The sequence below is a fragment of the Neophocaena asiaeorientalis genome, unplaced genomic scaffold (assembly GCF_003031525.2).
Source record: "Neophocaena asiaeorientalis asiaeorientalis breed wild unplaced genomic scaffold, Neophocaena_asiaeorientalis_V1.1 scaffold85, whole genome shotgun sequence".
NCBI lineage: Eukaryota > Metazoa > Chordata > Mammalia > Artiodactyla > Phocoenidae > Neophocaena > Neophocaena asiaeorientalis.
In genome coordinates this window covers 7,700,457-7,718,429 of record NW_020174301.1, presented here as the reverse complement: position 1 = coordinate 7,718,429, position 17,973 = coordinate 7,700,457, and positions in this window count along the sequence as shown.

The following is a 17,973-nucleotide window of genomic DNA, read 5'->3' as shown; positions in this document are numbered from 1 at the left end:
TTTATCCTTCCTTTATTGAGTACTCTCTATGAGCTGGACACTGTGCTAAGTGTGTCACGTGGATTATCTCATTTAAGCCCAGCACTGTCCTGTGAGATGGGGGCTAATTATGGCTCTTCTTATAGATGAAAAAACAGAAGTCCCACAAACGCAAATAACTTACCCCAGATCTCAAGGCTGGCCGGTCTGTCTCAGGACCTGTTTTCTTAGCCACTCACTATACCAGGGCTTCCCTGTACCCTCTGCCTGCTGGCACCACCCGCAACCTGCCCAGAGGCAATTCGGAACCCAGGAGATTTTGCCATCTTCATAGTAAAGGAAGGTGTTGTTCGTACTCAAGAGAGACAGTCTTCAGTACCATGGCTTTACATTTTTGTGAGTTTCATTTATTACTGATTTCATTTCTTTTCATTTATTGTGTTAATAAACTCCGTTGGTATCTACCTCGTCAGCATTTCCTTTCCTCATCAAAGTTTAGAACAAGTATAGAAATGGGCAACTAAGCAAATAGGCAGAAATTAATAAAAGCCATACTATGTCTTTAGATAGCTCAGGGGTTCCTGGTTTCCAATTAAATAAGGTACACGGTTAGAGCAATTATGTAGAGTACACATATTATGTGAGGGACCCCAATTATACAAGGTTCACAGATGGGTACTGCGCTGAGGAAGCTATTGAACTTGCCACAAAATGTCACAAGGTAGCAAGCATGATGGGAGTATGGGGGAAGAAGTGGAGAGCAGCTTGCAAACTGTGAAGGAGTTTTGCTCCTTAACTGTTGTGGGTTAGTAAACCCCACACACCAGAAGAACAATGCTTTCCGTCTGTCTTTCCACTAATGGCCCGGAGTTGCTGACTGCACGGTAGAGGGTTGAACATTGATACGGAACTTATGCTGTTGTTTTGGAAATAAATGATACTCTCAACTCAAAAGTAAAGTCATTTGTCTTGAATAGTAATGGAAATCATTGGAAGAGACACTGCAATTCTAGGTAAGGAATTTTACACTTTTTAAGTGACTACCATATTCTTCAACATTCCAGAAAATCAAGAATTATTATTGTTTGAGAAGGAGTCGGGCATGGAAGTAGTAGGGGTGGGGAGTGAATAAAAGAAGGAAGGAAGAATTAAAATCAAAGGAAATCAAGTGGCACTAACCGGAGACACTATACATCAAATCTACATAAATGAAATACCTTTCTGCCTCTCTGCTTCCACATCACATGAAATGCCTGACTGATTTCCTCCAAATTTAGAAAGTGTATTTGGGTGGTCAACCAAGATAGCTGCTGTATGGCACACACAGCTTTCACTTGGGTGGTTCCAGGGGATCTGGAAGAAAGAGACAGTCGTCCTCCTGAGCAGCTGGTAGTAACCAGATCTTTTTCACTATCAGTTGATTAAGAAATGTCAAACATATCAAGATGCCACAAACAGAGAAAACAAACAGTAGTTTCAAACACGAGTCCTGATTTAAAGTCCTAACAGCAGACCATCTGAACTGCAGCCCATAATTTATGATCTAGATCCTCTGACATGGGCATTTCTATTTGGCTCCAGGCACTGGTTGATTTAAAGATGGTTCATAATTGTCCAGCACAGTCTGGGGACTACAGCAACGTGTGAAATACACCCCAACAGGGCTGCCGGCACCTTTGGAAGCGGCCCACGCTCTGTGGCCACTGGCCTTCCTTTCCTTCATCAGACAATCTGCGTCCATGTAAGGTATCCTTCTGCAGGACAGGGTCTCCAGAATAAGTGAGATTCCTGTCGACAGGAAGCCATGCTTGGTTAATGTACAACAGATTCTCTGGGACAGATTCAAACTTTGCCACCGTCACACCCTCAGGGCCGAGGACCACGCTTAGCTCCCAGTGGGTATCCAGTACAAATCTGTCAACTGACCTCAGTCCCGTGTGCTGAAGCTCTTCATTTATAGCGTAGTGATCACAGCAGCTGACATTTAGTAGAGGTTTAGTTTGTCCCAAACATCATGCTAAACACTACTAACATCGCCCCACGGAACACCCCACCCGCGTGATGAGACTGTGACCATTTCTATCTCAGACACAAGGAAACCAAGATGCCAGAAAATTCAGTAACACGTCCAATGCCTCCTGATAGCAGGCAGCAAGACCAGGACTTGAACCCAGGTCAGCCGACTTCCTTGTTTGGAATCACGTCACTCTAATGCTTCATTTAAATTTTCACCCTGGGCATCCAGAAGTCCACAGCAACCCAGAATGCTCCTCCTCAGGGAGAAGGAAGAGGAAGGACCGTCTTCAGCAGGGACCGCCACCTTCGACACACCTCTTGGACATCTTCATTGGAGGGCCCAGGCATTCACTCATTTTGAAGTCAAAAGTCCTTTGGGGACACCGGGGATAGAAGGATGAAGAGTTTGTGGTTCCTGCTGTCCAGGAGACACAGGCTACTCATGGGAGGCGGGGAGGGAAGAAGAGATTGACAATGTCGGTGCAATGTGGCATTGAAACAGACTCCTGCTTAACACCGCCAAGCTGGCACTGAGCAGGGTGGGGACATTGCAGACCCCGCCATCCAGCAGCTTACAACCTGTCTGTCCCTAAACAGCCTAGACGCTGGGCAGTCCACCCTTGAGCCCAAGTGCAGGGTCAAGACCAAATGTATTGGAGACGTGCGGAGGGGGTGAGATCATTGCAAGTTGAGGTCATTGCCACTCTCCAGGAGATGAAAGCAAAAACAGCCCTGACAGATGCCCTGAGTGTCCCTGTCACTTCTAAGTGTTTCCCTGGAGAGGTTATTTAGGAGAGCTGGGATGGTAATGCCTGCCATGGCCACATCTGTACAGCAGCCCCAGGCTAAGGACTCCCCATGACTGCCTTTAAGCTTCCATGGTCCCACGTTGGTGAGACACCCTCAGAAGAAGACCATCTAAGTCAAGGGTGCACAAGGCTGGACCCAGGTTAGTGGCCCCAGGGGTTGCTGAGAGTCAGCAAGTTTGAATAATCTTGAACTTGGCTCTGACTTTGAATAACACATATGAGCTGCTTTAACACTCCAAAGGGTAACTTGTAGTGGAAGTAGCCTGGAGCTCTTTCTCCAGGAGGGCCACAAGGGCATACCCTCTTCTCAGAGGCCTGACCAAGGCTCTGGGGAGTTCTTTCAGCCTTCACTGAACCAATTTTCCAAAGTGCTCTGTAATTAATGCCTCCCAGAAGAGATTCTCTTCTTGTCACTGAGAAGAGAAAAATAAAAGCATTCCTGCAACTCTTTTATACCTTGGGCAGAGCAGAATCATTTTTAGCCATCTCCAATAAAGTACCACGTTCTGAGTAATAACAGAGACCAATATTTTACAGGACAGCCCATCAAAGGCCCTTCAAGCTCACCACTTTTAAAATGCAGAGGTAGAGTCAGCATAGAGTTTGCAGGAGACACTATTTCTATTAATAGAAGAGTTTGGGTTTTTCTGTGGAATTTCTGCAAGAGAATAGCTGGTTTAGTCTTTGTGGCACCTAGTATGGAGCCCCTTAAGTATAAACTGTTGCTACACAATTCATGGATTTATTCATTCACTCACCAAATATTTATTGAGCACCTACTAAGTGCAAGACACTCAGAGAGATGCTGGAGAAAACTGACAAAGTCTCTGCTCTCATGGAGGTGGCATTTTTGTGGAGTAAACAGACACAAATAAAATGATAAGATACATTTTCAAAATATAACTTGGGATAGATGCTGAGCAAAGAATAGAAACAAGAAGTGACTAATATTAAGGGAAAGGTATATTATGGGCTCAGGGCTCCAGAAGGACCTCACTACAGAGGGAACCTTCATACTGCATCCAGAAAAGAGCTAGCCTTGCAAAGGGCAGAAGATCTTACAGGTTTGTGCAAATGTCCTGGGGCAGGATGGAGCACAACTGAACTGGAGAAGCAGAGAGAGAAGCCATGGGATGCAGAGTAATGATTGAGGGGGAAGGGACTGGAGGAGTGGGCGGGGCCAAGCCAGGTGCTCCGCTCTCTGAAGGTGGCCTGTCTTCTCCAATCTCCTACCGGCTTCACTTAGCAACTCAACACAACAGACCAGTGCCTGGCTCCTCTCCCTCTCCCCTACTTAGTGCTCCAGGAGCACTCTCCTGGGGCGTAAAAGGAAAAACCAACACACTCTGGCCACCGTCAGCTTTGTTCCAGCAGCTTCCACAGTGAGGACAAAGAACGCTCCGTAAAAGCGCGTGGGTGACAGTCCTGCAGCACACGGTCTCCCACCCCATCGAGCCAGCCCGGGGTGGCTGAGCTCAGGGTGCTGCCTCAGTCATTGATAATAATTGTTGCATTAATTGGCGCTGTCCAGACCAGACAGAACGGAACAGATCCCACTGTGTCCAATAATTAATGTTTTTCCCCCGCTGCAACACCATTAATAAGGGGCTCTTCCAAGAAATGAGGAATTGGCTGGTGGGGCATCATTAGGGCATTTATAGATAAGCTTTGGTCTGGAGACATAGAGGAAAGCTGATTATGTTTATTTAGACTCAATTATCTATTGCTAATGTGTTATCCTGTGTTCCAATCGTCCCCATTCTCTGGGTCCTAATGATACAGGGCACGCTCACAATGTGATTTCAATGACCTGCAACACGGCTTTCTCTCCAGTGCAGCGGAGAGGGGGGACTGAAGGGCGGTTCTGCTGGCTCTCGCTCACCCGCCGTGAACCTTCCCTTTCCGCTGAGAAATTTAGAGCCAGGCTCTCAGAAGTACCAGAAAGAAAGTTTCTCCTAATTAAACCTCAGAGGACTGGAAGTTTCTTGGGTTTGTGATTATCTGAAGTGTTTTTGAAAATGTAAATCTGGCTGGGGAAACACTGCTTTGAAATATAGAGGGAGGAAGAGGCAGCTTGGGTTTGAGATGCTCTCTCGGTGGTAGCAACCAATGAAGCCTCAGAGACAGAGAAAATCTGGCAGAAACGCACATCTTACTAGACAAGCAGACGTGCTTACAAGTATTCTCTGGACCCTGGGAAGTGGACGTGGGGGCATGTGGGGCTGATTTTTCTCTCAGAAACCTTTGATCCATTTGTTCTTTGCTAGAATTTTCAGAAGAGATTTCTTATGTTTTGTAAAAAAGTATAGATACGTACAACAGTGTGAGTGGACTTAATGCCACTAGAGTATACAGTTAAAAATTATTTAAACAATAAATTTTATGTTATATATATTTTACCACAATAAGAACAATTACCAGGAGAATAAATAGAGTAATACATTTTATAAGCAGAATTTAAAAGCATAAGGAAGAATTAGGGTTCTAACTTTGCAAATGTAATATATCTAATATTAATTTTAGAAACCAAATAGACTTCTAAATGGTCTCTTCTGAGGATGAAACTACCCTCAAGTTAATTTTTAAAAACCTTAAAATTACCAATAATAATTCAAGACAATTAATTTGTCAATTGAATGAGCTGGACTCAGGACTGCAGAGTGAGCTCAATCTTATATATTTTTACAATTTGCTGTTTTCACGGGTTCTGTGGACCGTTCTTTATCCACTCCTGGCTATAATCTCACATAGGTTCCATAGCTTTCTCTGTGACTCTTATAAACAAAGTACCCAGGCCTATCAAATAATTTTGTTTTAATGTAGCTAAGTAAATCCTTTTTACTTATCTATTTTTATATGGTAATGTATATATGTTAATCCCATACTCCTAATTTATCCCTCCCCGCCTCTCCCCTGTGATAACCGTAAGTTTGTTTTCTACGTCTGTGAGTCTGTTTCTGTCTTGTAAACAAGGTCATTTACTGTATAGCACAGGAAATTATATTCAATATCTTGCGATAACCTATAATGGAAAAGAATCTGAAAACCGAATCACTTTACTGTACACCTGAAACTAACACAATATTGTAAATCAACTATACGTCAATAAAATTATTTTTAAGTGTAGCTAGATGTGTATGTGCATCTACACTCTGTACACATCACCCCCGTTCACATCTCTTACTGCATTGGGTGGTGGGGAAAGTGTGGGATTAGGAGGCTGGAAACGTGGGTTCAAGTTCAGGCTCTGCCCATGTCCCACGGTCTGTGATACCTCGTCCAGCCTCAATTTCCACACCTGTGAGATGAGGGCCCGCTCATGTGCACTTGGCGGGGGTTTTTCTCGGGAAGAAGTAAGATGACGTCTGTGGAGGAGCCCAGGGGGCACTTGCAGAGATGAAACAGACCCCTCAAATATCCATCTCTCCCCAACTGCCCTTGCACGTGTGAAAGTATCTGATACTCATGGGTGTCTACAGCCCCCCTTCAGCCTTCCCTGTGAAGGACACACTTGGGATCCCTGAGCTGTCTCTGGTTTTGAAATGAGCTCCCAGAAAGTTGACCTGTGCACAAATGTGTGATGTAACTTTGCAAACTCAGTGCGTAATGCTTTTAGGAAAGCGCAGCCCTTTCCTCGCCTGCTTCCCACCCCTGAGACCAGGTAATTTGTGGGCACATCTGTTGCAGGTGTTGGGGAATATTCTCAGAGATGTTCTTAAATCCTGGCTTGGGGGTCTAAAGGTGGAGAAGCTGGCTCCTGGGACACAGTGATGCCTACAACATCGGTCAGGTAACAGGATCGAGGCAGGAAGGCCTGCGAGCAGGGCTGGGCCCGGGCAGGGTGAGTGGAGTAGCTCAGCAAGCAGGGAAACCACAAAGAACTGCTCGCAGGGGCAGGAAAAGGAGACAGGCACCCCCAACCCAAACACCCCTATTTATCAGATATCACTTACTGGATGTTACCTGGTCCAGGCAAGCGACTTAACCCCCCTCAGCCTCGGCGATCTCATTTGTATGGGAGGCGTACAGACCTGCTTAGCTCATGGGCCGAGGTGGCTCTGGCTGGTAGCACTTTAATTTACAGAGTGCCTGCTGGGCACCCAGCATTGTGCCAGGTGCTGGAAGGAGAGGGATGGAAGATCAAAGAGAAAAAGAGGAGGCGTAATCGTCATTCTTGCCTGAAAGAACCCATCACTTTTCCTACAATCTTGCCATGACTCCTCATTTTTCTTAGCATAAAATCCAAACCCTGTATCAAGATCCACATAAGACTCTGGGATCCAGCCCTGGGACTTCTCTCAGCCAATATTTTGTAATGTTCCTTTGCTATCCTGAAACAGAATTCAGGGGTGATATAATTTATCTACACACAAGATGTTTCAATCAATATATTAACATATTAACTTTCATGGGGGGGGAAAGAAGAAATTTGTATCAAAACAAGATGCATTTCAATTGGAAGGTTCTCTGACACGGCTTCGCTAATCAACACAAGGATGTGTGTTTGTGTGAAATCATAGTGAATGCCACAACTAGAAACACAGACTTGACAACAGGGGTGTTGTTTTGGAGACTCAGATACCAAGAGTGATGTTGCCATGGGTGACACAATTTTCCCAACATGGCGAACACCACTTGGTAATATTCCAAACAAAACACAGAGCAATCATCCCTTAACTTATATAGTAGCTCCATTCCTAGAAAATTCAATACATATAATTAAGACTGTGCTAAAATTACTTTCTGTTTATATGAATTAGAGAGTTATGTCCAGGCTCAGATCATTAGAAATTGGCTTTTCACCTACATGAATATCTACTGGGACATCCTAAAATCTGCAGGACCCAGATCAGCCCATCTTTGTGTGGGACTGTTAGATGCACTGACTGAAGTCTTGCACCCTTGGTGCCTACTCACTACATATATGGCGCCTCCCTCCCAACAAATATCCCAAACAAACTCGAGGTGTTCGGTATCACCCCCTCGGGAACCACAGATCTAGCCCCTGTCTACCTCTCCAGCCCTCGTCTTCTCCTACCCTCCTCCTGTTTACGGTGTTCTCGGCTACACAGCTTCAGCTTTTCTCCTTTCCTCCAACACATCAAAGAGCCTTTGCACGTGCTGTTCCCTCCACTGGGAACGCTCTTGCCCAGCTGTTCACATGGCAACCTTCTTCTCCTCCATGTCTCTGCTCACATAACATTTTCAGGAGAGCGGCTTTCCCTAGCCGCCTGATCTACAGGAGCACACATTCCCAGCCCAGCTAGTCTCAGTTATGCCACCCTGTTCTTGTCCCTCAGGACACACATCACGCCTAGATTTTTTTCTAGGTTGTCTTCCCCACCAGGATCAGCACACTTTTCTGAAAGGGCCAGAGAGCAAATATTTCAGGCTTTGCCAGCCGTTACGGTCTTAGTCACAACAACTCAACTTTGCCCTGTATCACTCAAGGGCAGTCACACACAATATGTAAACAAATGGGCGTGGCTGTGCACCAATAAAACTTTATTTACAAAACAGGCAGAGGCTAGATTTGGCCCTTGGGCTGTATTTGGCCAATTCCTGCACTGGACTATCAGCTCCTTGTTGTCTGTTTTAGTCTTGAATTCTTTTTGTCTCACACAGTGTGTGCCGTATGGTAAGAATGGAATGAATGTATATTGAAGAAATGAGTTTGTCCAGCTGGAACGAGGAACAACAGAAAACACAAGAAAGACCTACCTCTTCTTAGCACCGATGGAAGCATATCCACGTTGGCTGCACACCCAGCACTGTAAGAGTCCTGAGAAGGGAGGGCAGGAGAAGTCAGGGAGGGCTTCCTGGAGGAAGTGGCCTTGAACAGCAGCTGAAAGAAAGATGGGATTTGGACTACGGTAGTCATGACACTCACTTGTTCAGTCATCAATTCATTGATGGAACTTTTGTTGAGTGTCCTATCAGCAGCTGACAACACAAAGCTGAGGACACATAGCGCTCCCGGGGCAGGAGACTTTGATCCTGTTGTCAGGACAGTCTGGGGATTCCAAGGATGCTGTGGACCAGTCACACTTCTGGGTGCCTCATGCACAGGCGAGATCAGGGTCACATCTGAACATGGCTCAGTAGTGCCCCAACTGGACTTTATCCCACTAACCATCCACGTCATCCAACCCCACTGTGCCGCGCTTGTGAAATCAATGCACCTGGCCCCTCACCCTCACCCTCCCACCCAACCCAGTCTCAGGGCCCCGGCCCTCCACCCTACCTCACCCTAATCACAGCCCGCTCCCAGAGCCGCCATCACACAGCTGTGTAATCACATGTTTTTCCCAGGAGGGGATGCTGTACTTGCCGGTCTTCAGACAGAGGCCTGGGGCGATTCTGAGCAGTGGTGCCCCTGGGCCATCAGAGCTCCATCCCCCAGGTGGTTTTAAGTAACTGGGGCAGGACATTTCAGCAGCTTGACGGGTACATTGAGACCTTGAGTGACAAGTCTTTGATCTTTTAAGAAATTATTTGAAATTCTTTTTTAAAAAGAGTCAAGGTTATCCCCTGCTCTTCCCTCTTGGTTGACTTCCCTCCAAAGCTCAAGGTCTTGAACCTCCTGCAAACCTCATCTGCTTTTCTTTCTCTCTTTGCTTTGGTTTCTCAGACATTCAGAGCCAACTATGTAGTAGCCCTAAGCATCTGAGCCCTAGCGGTGGGTGGACGTGTTGCATAGTAAGTCCTCACTCGAACGGATTTTGCTGTCTTATTTCCCCTCACCTTGGATTTCTGGTCGATTTTTGAATGACATCTCTGCAAGTGGTAATGACTGCATGCCTGTAGGCCAACTCACATCCTTCCAGGGATGAGTCAGGTACCCTTTGTGTAAAAATAATCATAATTTCAGAATGTTCTCCCTATCTCCCCTCCCCCTCCAACGTTGAACCCATTTTATTAATATTGAGCTTAATTACTTTGAAGTTTAGATTAATTTAAACAACTCAATTTATTATAAGCATTTCAGAAATACTACATTTCCTACCTGCTCATGAGGGGTAAAAATAGATAAATGAGTTTCTTAACACAGTGTTGATACTATGCCATGAAAACAAACAAGGAAACATTCCCCGCAGGAACTCTACACCGTGACCCTCTTCTGGTCTTAATCTCAGCTCTGTACCCTTGGGGTGACCCTGATGTAATGTGCCATGTAGGGCAGCCCCATAGCATTCCTGCAGGGAACACCCCAGGGAGAGTTGGGGACCACAGCCCAGCAGCTCCAAAGGGTCACAAAGAAAAAATCTCCAAGTGGAGTGACTGAGAGCCCAGCTTTGAGACAGAAGCACCCCTCACTCATTCCTCTGCTTGTTGGCCCATTCAATAAAGCAAGTACCTTTTGGGTTTGGGCTCCTTGCTGAGCACTGAGGAAACAGGTAAAAAATGGAAAGTTCATGCCCCCCCGGACCTACCCTCAGAGTGGGGTGAGACCACAATAAACAAGGGAACTACCAAGTAAATAAGGTCATTCCAAATTGTGTTCATGCAACAGTGAGCTGAGGGTGGGGAGAGGTGGACACATTAAGAAAGGTCTCTCCGAGGAGGTGACATCTGAGCCACCACGGGAAAGGCACTGAAAGCAAGTCAAAGAAAACAACAGCAAAGGTCCAGAGCAGTAAAACGTGGACGTAGAAGGTGCAGAAGGGTAGAGGCCAGTGAGGCTTCCTGCCTCCACCTAGGTTTCAGGGTGGAGAGGCAGCCCTCAGGATGCCTGGAAAACTGTACAGAATCCCCACAAATGTGCCAATGGGGACAAGACAATGCCACTCTCTTCACAAGAGAGGAGAAGAAGAGGACAAAACGTTGATCCCAACAGTGGGAGAATAAAACAAAGAACAAACAAAGAGGGAGGGGGTTAAAAGAAGCTGGGGATCCTCTTTTTCTAGAATGAACCAGTGGCTCTCTTGCAAGTGGGCCCTGCTGGATGTGAGACCCAGGGGGTTGTCTGTCATCCCCTGCAATTCCAAGGGTCTGGAGACCCCAGGCCTCCCTGCCAGGACCAAGCCTGGTGGTTCTGTGTCATTACAGTGGCTTTCAGAGGACCATGATGCTGTCTTGAGAATCACTGATGATCTTTTATTAGCTGACAAACTAAAGCACTTTCCCCTCTGCACCTGTCTTGAGATAATGCTGTCCTGGGCCCACCTTGAAGAGAGACAAATCCCCTCGATAAACAGCAAGGGTCTCTTCCCCCACCAACGAGTGGGTGACACTCTCAAACCCTTCAGAAAAAGTCACCCATGCCAGCAATCTGGGGGCCTGCTGACGACATCTAAACACCAGGATCACGCAGCAAGAAGCGTGGAAGGCACAAAACTACCTTGCCACCTTTTTAATGAGCAAAATCCTCTGGCTGCTGCCAGGGCCCTCAGAGACCAGCTATTAATGAGCGCTTAGAATAGACTGTGCCTGTTTTATACGTGTACGGTGGCCTGGGAGAGACACTTCAACTTCCACTTTACATCTGCTGCCATGTTCGAGTGTCTCCTCAAGGGCAGGAAAACCTTTGGCAAATTTTGTCTTTAAAGAGACACGTTCAAAGAGAGCGTTCCCTCCCCGCAGCCACGTTCTATATGTGAGCGCTTTTCAATTTTCAAAGTATATATTTAGATTGTGTATATGAAAATCTGAGCGGTGCCGGTAGGCAGCAGGGCCTCAGCTACACACTCAGCTCTTCCTGCTTCTTGGGGCTTCTGGTTTTGTCCTCAGACTCAGTGGCTTCACTCACTGAGCTGGGGATGGGTGCCAGGGATGCGGACTGCCTATGATTTGTTCCTATTGACAGACCCTGGTCCTAGACAGCAGATGATGTGGGTTATAACTTGATGAGCTGAGATGTGGGAATGGGGGCTGGATCAGAGTGTGAGCCAGGTGGAGCCCTGGAAGGAGGAGTGACTGGCAGAGCCCACGTTGGGGGGCAGGTGATGGGGCTGGATCCCTGTGGTAACTTTGCAGGGTCTTTCCAAGAGGAGAGGAGGGTCTTGAGGAGAAAGAAGGAGGACGTGGAGATAAGAAAGGACTTCAGAGGACAGCAGATGCTTGGAGGTGTTGATGACAACCCTGTTGTCACAAGAAGCCATCGGCTGCGATGGGGAGTGAGCACGAAGGCTGGCAATGCACCAGGTGGCCTCGTGGTGTGACGGGAAGCACAACTTCCAGCTCTTGCACTGACCAGCTGTCCCTAGTCAGCTCGGACTACTATAACAAAAGTACGGACTGAGGGTTTAAACAACACACACTTAGTTCTCACAGTCCTGGAGCCTAGAAGATCAGGGTGCTGGGACACTCAGTGTCCAGTGAGAGCTCTTTTCCTGGCTTGCAGATGGCCACCTTCTTACTGTGTCCTCACCTGTCAGAGAGAGAGCTCTGCAATCTTCATCCCCTTATAAGGGCGCTAATCCCATTATGGGGCTCCACCCTCATGACCTCATCCAAACCTAATTACCTCCTAATAGCATCACATTGGGGGTTAGGGTTACAACATATGAATTAGAGAGTGTGGGGTGGGAAGGGGGGAGACACACATTCAGTCCATAGCACCAGCTGTGTGATCTTGGGCAAGTTGCTTAGCTTCTCTGAGCCTCTACTTTTCATCAGTAAAATGGGATCTTAATCCCTCCCCCTGTTATGAGGATAACATGACCTGACACATGTACAGTGCCTGGGACATGGGTGGAGCTGGCTCAGTGGTGTCCGTGTTTGTTTCTACATCCCAGTGATCATCTGAATCCTCCAGAACAGGAAACCCATCCTCCAGTCAACCTCAGAAGACCTGCAGAATAAATGTGTCACGAACAGGAGAAATAAAATGTATCCATATTTTGAAAGGGGACAATGAGGGATGAAAGTCGCTGACAGTGTGAATTACTATTGATTTCATCATCGCTGCCATCCCCGGAACAAACAGCCCCAGAAAGCACAGTGGTTCCAATCCTAGGCCTGTTGCATCCCAGGGCGTTTCCAATTATCTCCAGGTACGTTACAAAACTCAGACCAAAGCTAACTTGAGTTTTCTCTAATTCAAAAAGTCACCATTCTCAGTCATCAGCACTTTGGCAAGTAGGAGAGGTGCCACGGAATCGTGCCATGGCAGAGTCTGCCTGCTGCTTCTCTCATTACTCCTCACTCACGAGCCTCTATATTCTTGAGGTAGCCATACGTCCAGTTAAAGATTCTGCCTCCCAGCCTCTCTTACATCTAGGTATGGCCACGTGACTAAGACTGGCCACTGAAACAAGAGAAACTCATAGGGAAGGACTTGAGGGAAGATTCTTTGAAAGGGAGAAAAGATGACAGGAGAAAGACCCCTTTGCTTTACCCTCTTCCTTCCTTCTTGCTGCCTGGAATGTGGACACAATGGCTGGAGTTGCAGCAGCCATCTTGAAAAACTGAGGATGGAAGCCAAGTATTGGGAATGGCAGAGCAGGAAGAGAGACGTAGCCTGGGCCCCAGATGATCATGAAGCCACCACACCAGCCCACCCAGGACTTCTCGTACATCAGAGGGGAAACCTTTATGCCTTTAAAGCACTGTTACTGGAGTTTTCTGTTGGGTGCAGCTGGACCTAATCCTGACATATATATTGAGCTACTGGAGGCTGATGACTGTGAAAAAGGGAAGCTCTGGGTCCCTGGCTACCAGCACATTCTTAGCAGGAAACAGGTGGGGGAGGGAGCAGACGGGGGCAGAACATCATGGTGCCGGATGAGCATCCCACAGCGCCTTCCTGCTGGTGCCCACTGGCTAGTGCTAGGCTCCAGGTGAGTGAATCATCCCTCCCTGTTCTACCTTCTAGAGAACTCCAGCCTAAGCCCAAATCCAATGTGGGGGCAGGGTGCTGCCACAGGAAGAGGATATAAGTCAACATAAACCCTGACTCAGGTCCTACCTTTGAATCTTAACGGCCATGTAACTTTGGGCAAACCACTTAACCCCGGAGCCTCAGCTTCCTTCTCTGAAAAATGGGAGTTACAGTAATGCCTATCACAAAGGGCTCCATGGATCATGTAAATAAAGTACCTGGAATTCAGCCCTTAGGAATGCTGGTTGTGATTATACAGATTAGTTGTGAATTGATATTATTATTTTCAGAGAGAGGTATTGGGGCAATGGCACATACTTTCTTCATGAAGCCAGGAGGTAGGGAGGCTTTAGCCAATGACATGGCTGTCTTTCTTCCTAGGTGAGGTACAGTCAGCTTGAGTGCCATGAAGGTTGAGCCTGACCGTCTGAGAACTGGAAAGAGGACAGGACTGGTCGGGGGGCAGACCCAGCTCCTGTTACTGGCTTCGCTACTAGGTAGCTGTGTGACTTCAAGCTAGTCACCATCTCTTTCTGGGCCTCAGTTTCCCCACCCGTGAAATGAGGATGCTGGCCTGCATCTCTGAGACCCCTTCTAGCATAGAAGTGCAGTGACCCCATGAACACAGGGGAGCCTAAGGACCAGGATCAAGACAGTCAGTCCACCTGCTGTGCTTCTACCTGTGTTGATTTTGCCCCCAGCTTCCTCAGACCCACGGTCATTCACAATGTTCTTTCCTATTGAATTCCTATCATATCGAGGGCCTGATTCTGGACGAAGTGTCGTTTCTACAGACACTGAGACTAGATCTCAGGACTGGAGCAAGGAGAGATTTGAGAGCATTGTTTGTCTCACTTTCTGTAGACCTGATGTCAAAATTCAGATGTGCAAAGCCAATAAACTGGAAGATTGTTGGTTTGTAAAAGAATCATCAAGAAGTGTAAATAATCCTGCTCGTCCATGTCTCACTCCCACGATGGGAAAGAAATTATGCTGAGTCCTCGAGCTTGAGGCCCTAACCACGCATTTAACATCCATCATTAATTCGATCCTTTCCATAAGACTTCCACCAGGTAAGCACCCCCATTCTCATATTGCCAACAGGATAGAGGGACAGCGAACTTACATATTTTGCTTAAGTTAAGGCCACGCAGACAATAAATGGTTGAACCAGGATTATAATCTAGATCTAATCTAGGTTGTCACCATAGAACCATATTCTTAAGGCCTGAAAGAGAAACAGCACAAAATGGGATGATGCCAGAAGAGAACTGGCTGGCTGTGTGACCTTGGGACAGTCGAGGAATCTCTCTCTGCCTGCTTTTTCTCACATATCAAAAGTGGGCGTTGGATAGATCAGAGCCCCATTCTACAGAGTGGTACCTGTTGGTAGATCTCCAAGCTGCCAGGATTCCGCCACCCCACTCCATACTCAATATATATCAGGGCTGCTGCCAAGGGGAGAACAGGTAGTCATGGAAGTGATGCCCTGCTTGGGAATCTCCCAATGGACAGAAGGCTGGGGACTTTCACTTCACACATCTTCCCTTCCCTGCCCGTCTCCAGACCCCCATGGGTGCCTCCACTGGGTCTTCAAACCCAGGCAGGTCTGCCTACAAACCTGATTGTATAACACTTGGGATCTGTGGGAAGGCCTCTCTAAACGTCCATCCCAAAATGTCCTGCTCTATTTACAGACTCTCTCTACCCAGTAGTCTCTTTAGGGGATGGGGACCCCTCAATGGCACTAATGCTTACCTGCATCCGCCATGCAATGCCAAATGATGTAACAATTCCGTGGCATCCTATGAGACTTTTGCAACAGTTGGAGTTGCCGTAAAATATTTAACAGGCTGACAATTGACACTCGAACTCTTTTGGATTCTCCAATGAATCTGATGTCCACATGTTGCCAAAAGCATTTATTGTCTCATAATTTGACTTACTTTTTTCCGCGCTGCTCCCAGTGCCTGCAAGTAGGGGCAAAATGGCTGATGTCTCCAGATGCCACAGAGGCTAATAAAGCTTGCTGTGCTCCCAGCATGCTCTCTGCTGTCAGCAACCGGCAATTAACTTAATAGGGTTCTTGAAATGGAGTCGATCCGGGAAATGCGGCATGTGTTGACACTCTCCCGCTGATCCAGGCAGCCTCCCACCATTGACTTGCCGGGTCTGTTTGCTATTTGAATTATTTAGGAGCTTGTTATGTGAATTAAAAAGCAGCACTTTGCAGCATTAAGTCTAATATTTTATGATCTTCAATTGATTAGGTGGGTTTTCAGGATTACATGGAAATGTAAAGATAAAACACGCCTCTGACAGGCTGCTCTCGCCAGTCTGCTTTGCTTTTCAAAAACCTAGATGAAAGCCCAAAAGGAGCCTGCCTCCTTTTTCCCCTCCAAGCGAGTCTTCTGGAACCTGTTTGCAGACTGTCAAAGGGCTTTTCCACCCTGAGGATACCAGGTGCCCTGGGTTCTCAGGACGAAAACGAGGCTGGTCCCCCTTTCTCTACTTTGCTTTTGTCTCTTTCTTGGAACAAAGACACCAGTGATGACACGATGCCCGGAAGGACCACCTCTCAAGCCTGGGCCTGCAAAAGGAAAACCCTGCTGTGGGTTTCCAGCCATTCACTTGGACCTGGACGGGCACCACTGCTGCACCTGCCCTTGGCCAAGGGTGTGTGTAGCCCACGCCCCAAGCAGCACCAAGTTTACAGAGTGCCAAGCTCCAGAGGACCTCCCCTGCCACAAGGTCCAATTCACACTTTCCTGCCCTACCAGCTGCCACCACTCTCTCCCCTGGCTGATGACAATAGTTTTCTACTGGGTTTTCCCCATCAGTCCCATTCCAATCCACCCTACACCCTGTAGCCAAGATATCTTTCTAAAACCCAGCTCTGGCTATGACACTTCCCTGCTCAAAACCCCTCAATGGCTCCCCGTTGTCTCATCAGTCTGGCCCCAGGCTCTCTTTCTAGTCTCATCTTCTGTTGTCCCCATATGAACCAGCCAAACTGATCTATTTATTATTCTCAAAAAACACTCTCTGTTTTCTCAACTCTGAAGCTTTGCTCATGACGGTCACTTGGTTCACTAAACTTCCCTTGTTCACCTATGGAAAGTCTACTAGTCCTTGATAATGAAATGAGTAAATAAAAGTATACAATATAGAGCTTCCTATGTTCCAAGCACTTTACGTATTATTAGTTAATCCTCAATAACCCTTTAAGGTCGGTACCTTTATTATCTCCATTTTATACATGGCAAAATGGAGGTTCAGAGAAATTAGGTAACTTCCCCAAAGTCACTCAGCTAGCTGGAATTCAAGTCCAGGCAGACCAGGCTCATCTGATTCCATTTCCTTGGTAAAGCCATCGCTGCCCTTACTTGAGTGCCTTCTTTCTCCTCTGAAGTCTGCAGCATCTATCCTTCCCAGGGCACTGACTTATTCAGGTTGCAGGTAGAGATACACAGCTCTCTTCTCTCCCAGGATGCCAGTGCCACGGGACAGTCTGGGTCTCCCTTGTACCACAGCAGGGCGCAGGGTCAGACTCTGCACATAGTAGGTGTTGAATCAGCAGGCTGTTAACCTGACCGCAGGCTGGCTCCCCACCCAAAGTCATGACCGCTGGAAGAGTATTCACCTGGTCCCTGCTGCACTTTCCCAGCGGCAGAGGAGGCATTGCAAGGTGCCGAGTGAAAGTGCAAGTTCTAAAGAAAGAGTGACCTGAATCTGAATCTGGGCACCACCTTTTTTAACCATGAAAACTTGGGACCATTCACCTCACTGAGCCTTGGTTTTTCTCACCTATAAAATGGAAATAATAGTAGTCCCCTCTCCATAAAGAAATTATTAAAATTAAATGAAATATTTCATAAAAAACTCTTATGATACATGGTTCCCAGCACGTGGTAAGGGCTCAGGAAAACATAACTCTTATTACCGTTGGATTGACCCCAGTTGGAGTCTTAAATCCACCTCCTGCAGCTCTGGGACGCTAGGCCTGGCATCTCTACACCTCTACCATGGGCTACTTAAAACATGGAGAAGTTAAAGAAATAACAGGAGGCCTGGAAAGGAACAGACATTCAGTATCTTAAGATCATTATTATTTTTAATTATAAACTTCACCCAAGCTGAGGACTTCTTTTTTTCCAGAACACCATAAAGATGGCCCCTGATCCCTAAAATCAACAATCCTGTGCAAAAAAAAATGACATCTGCTACACCCTGACCCTGCAGCAGGCTCTAAGGAGAAAGGGGATGGATGCAGCCCAGCCTGGCCTCCAGGGGGCGCTCGATTTAATGGGGAAGCCAGCAGGCAAGAAGCCCAGCTCAGCTGAGGCA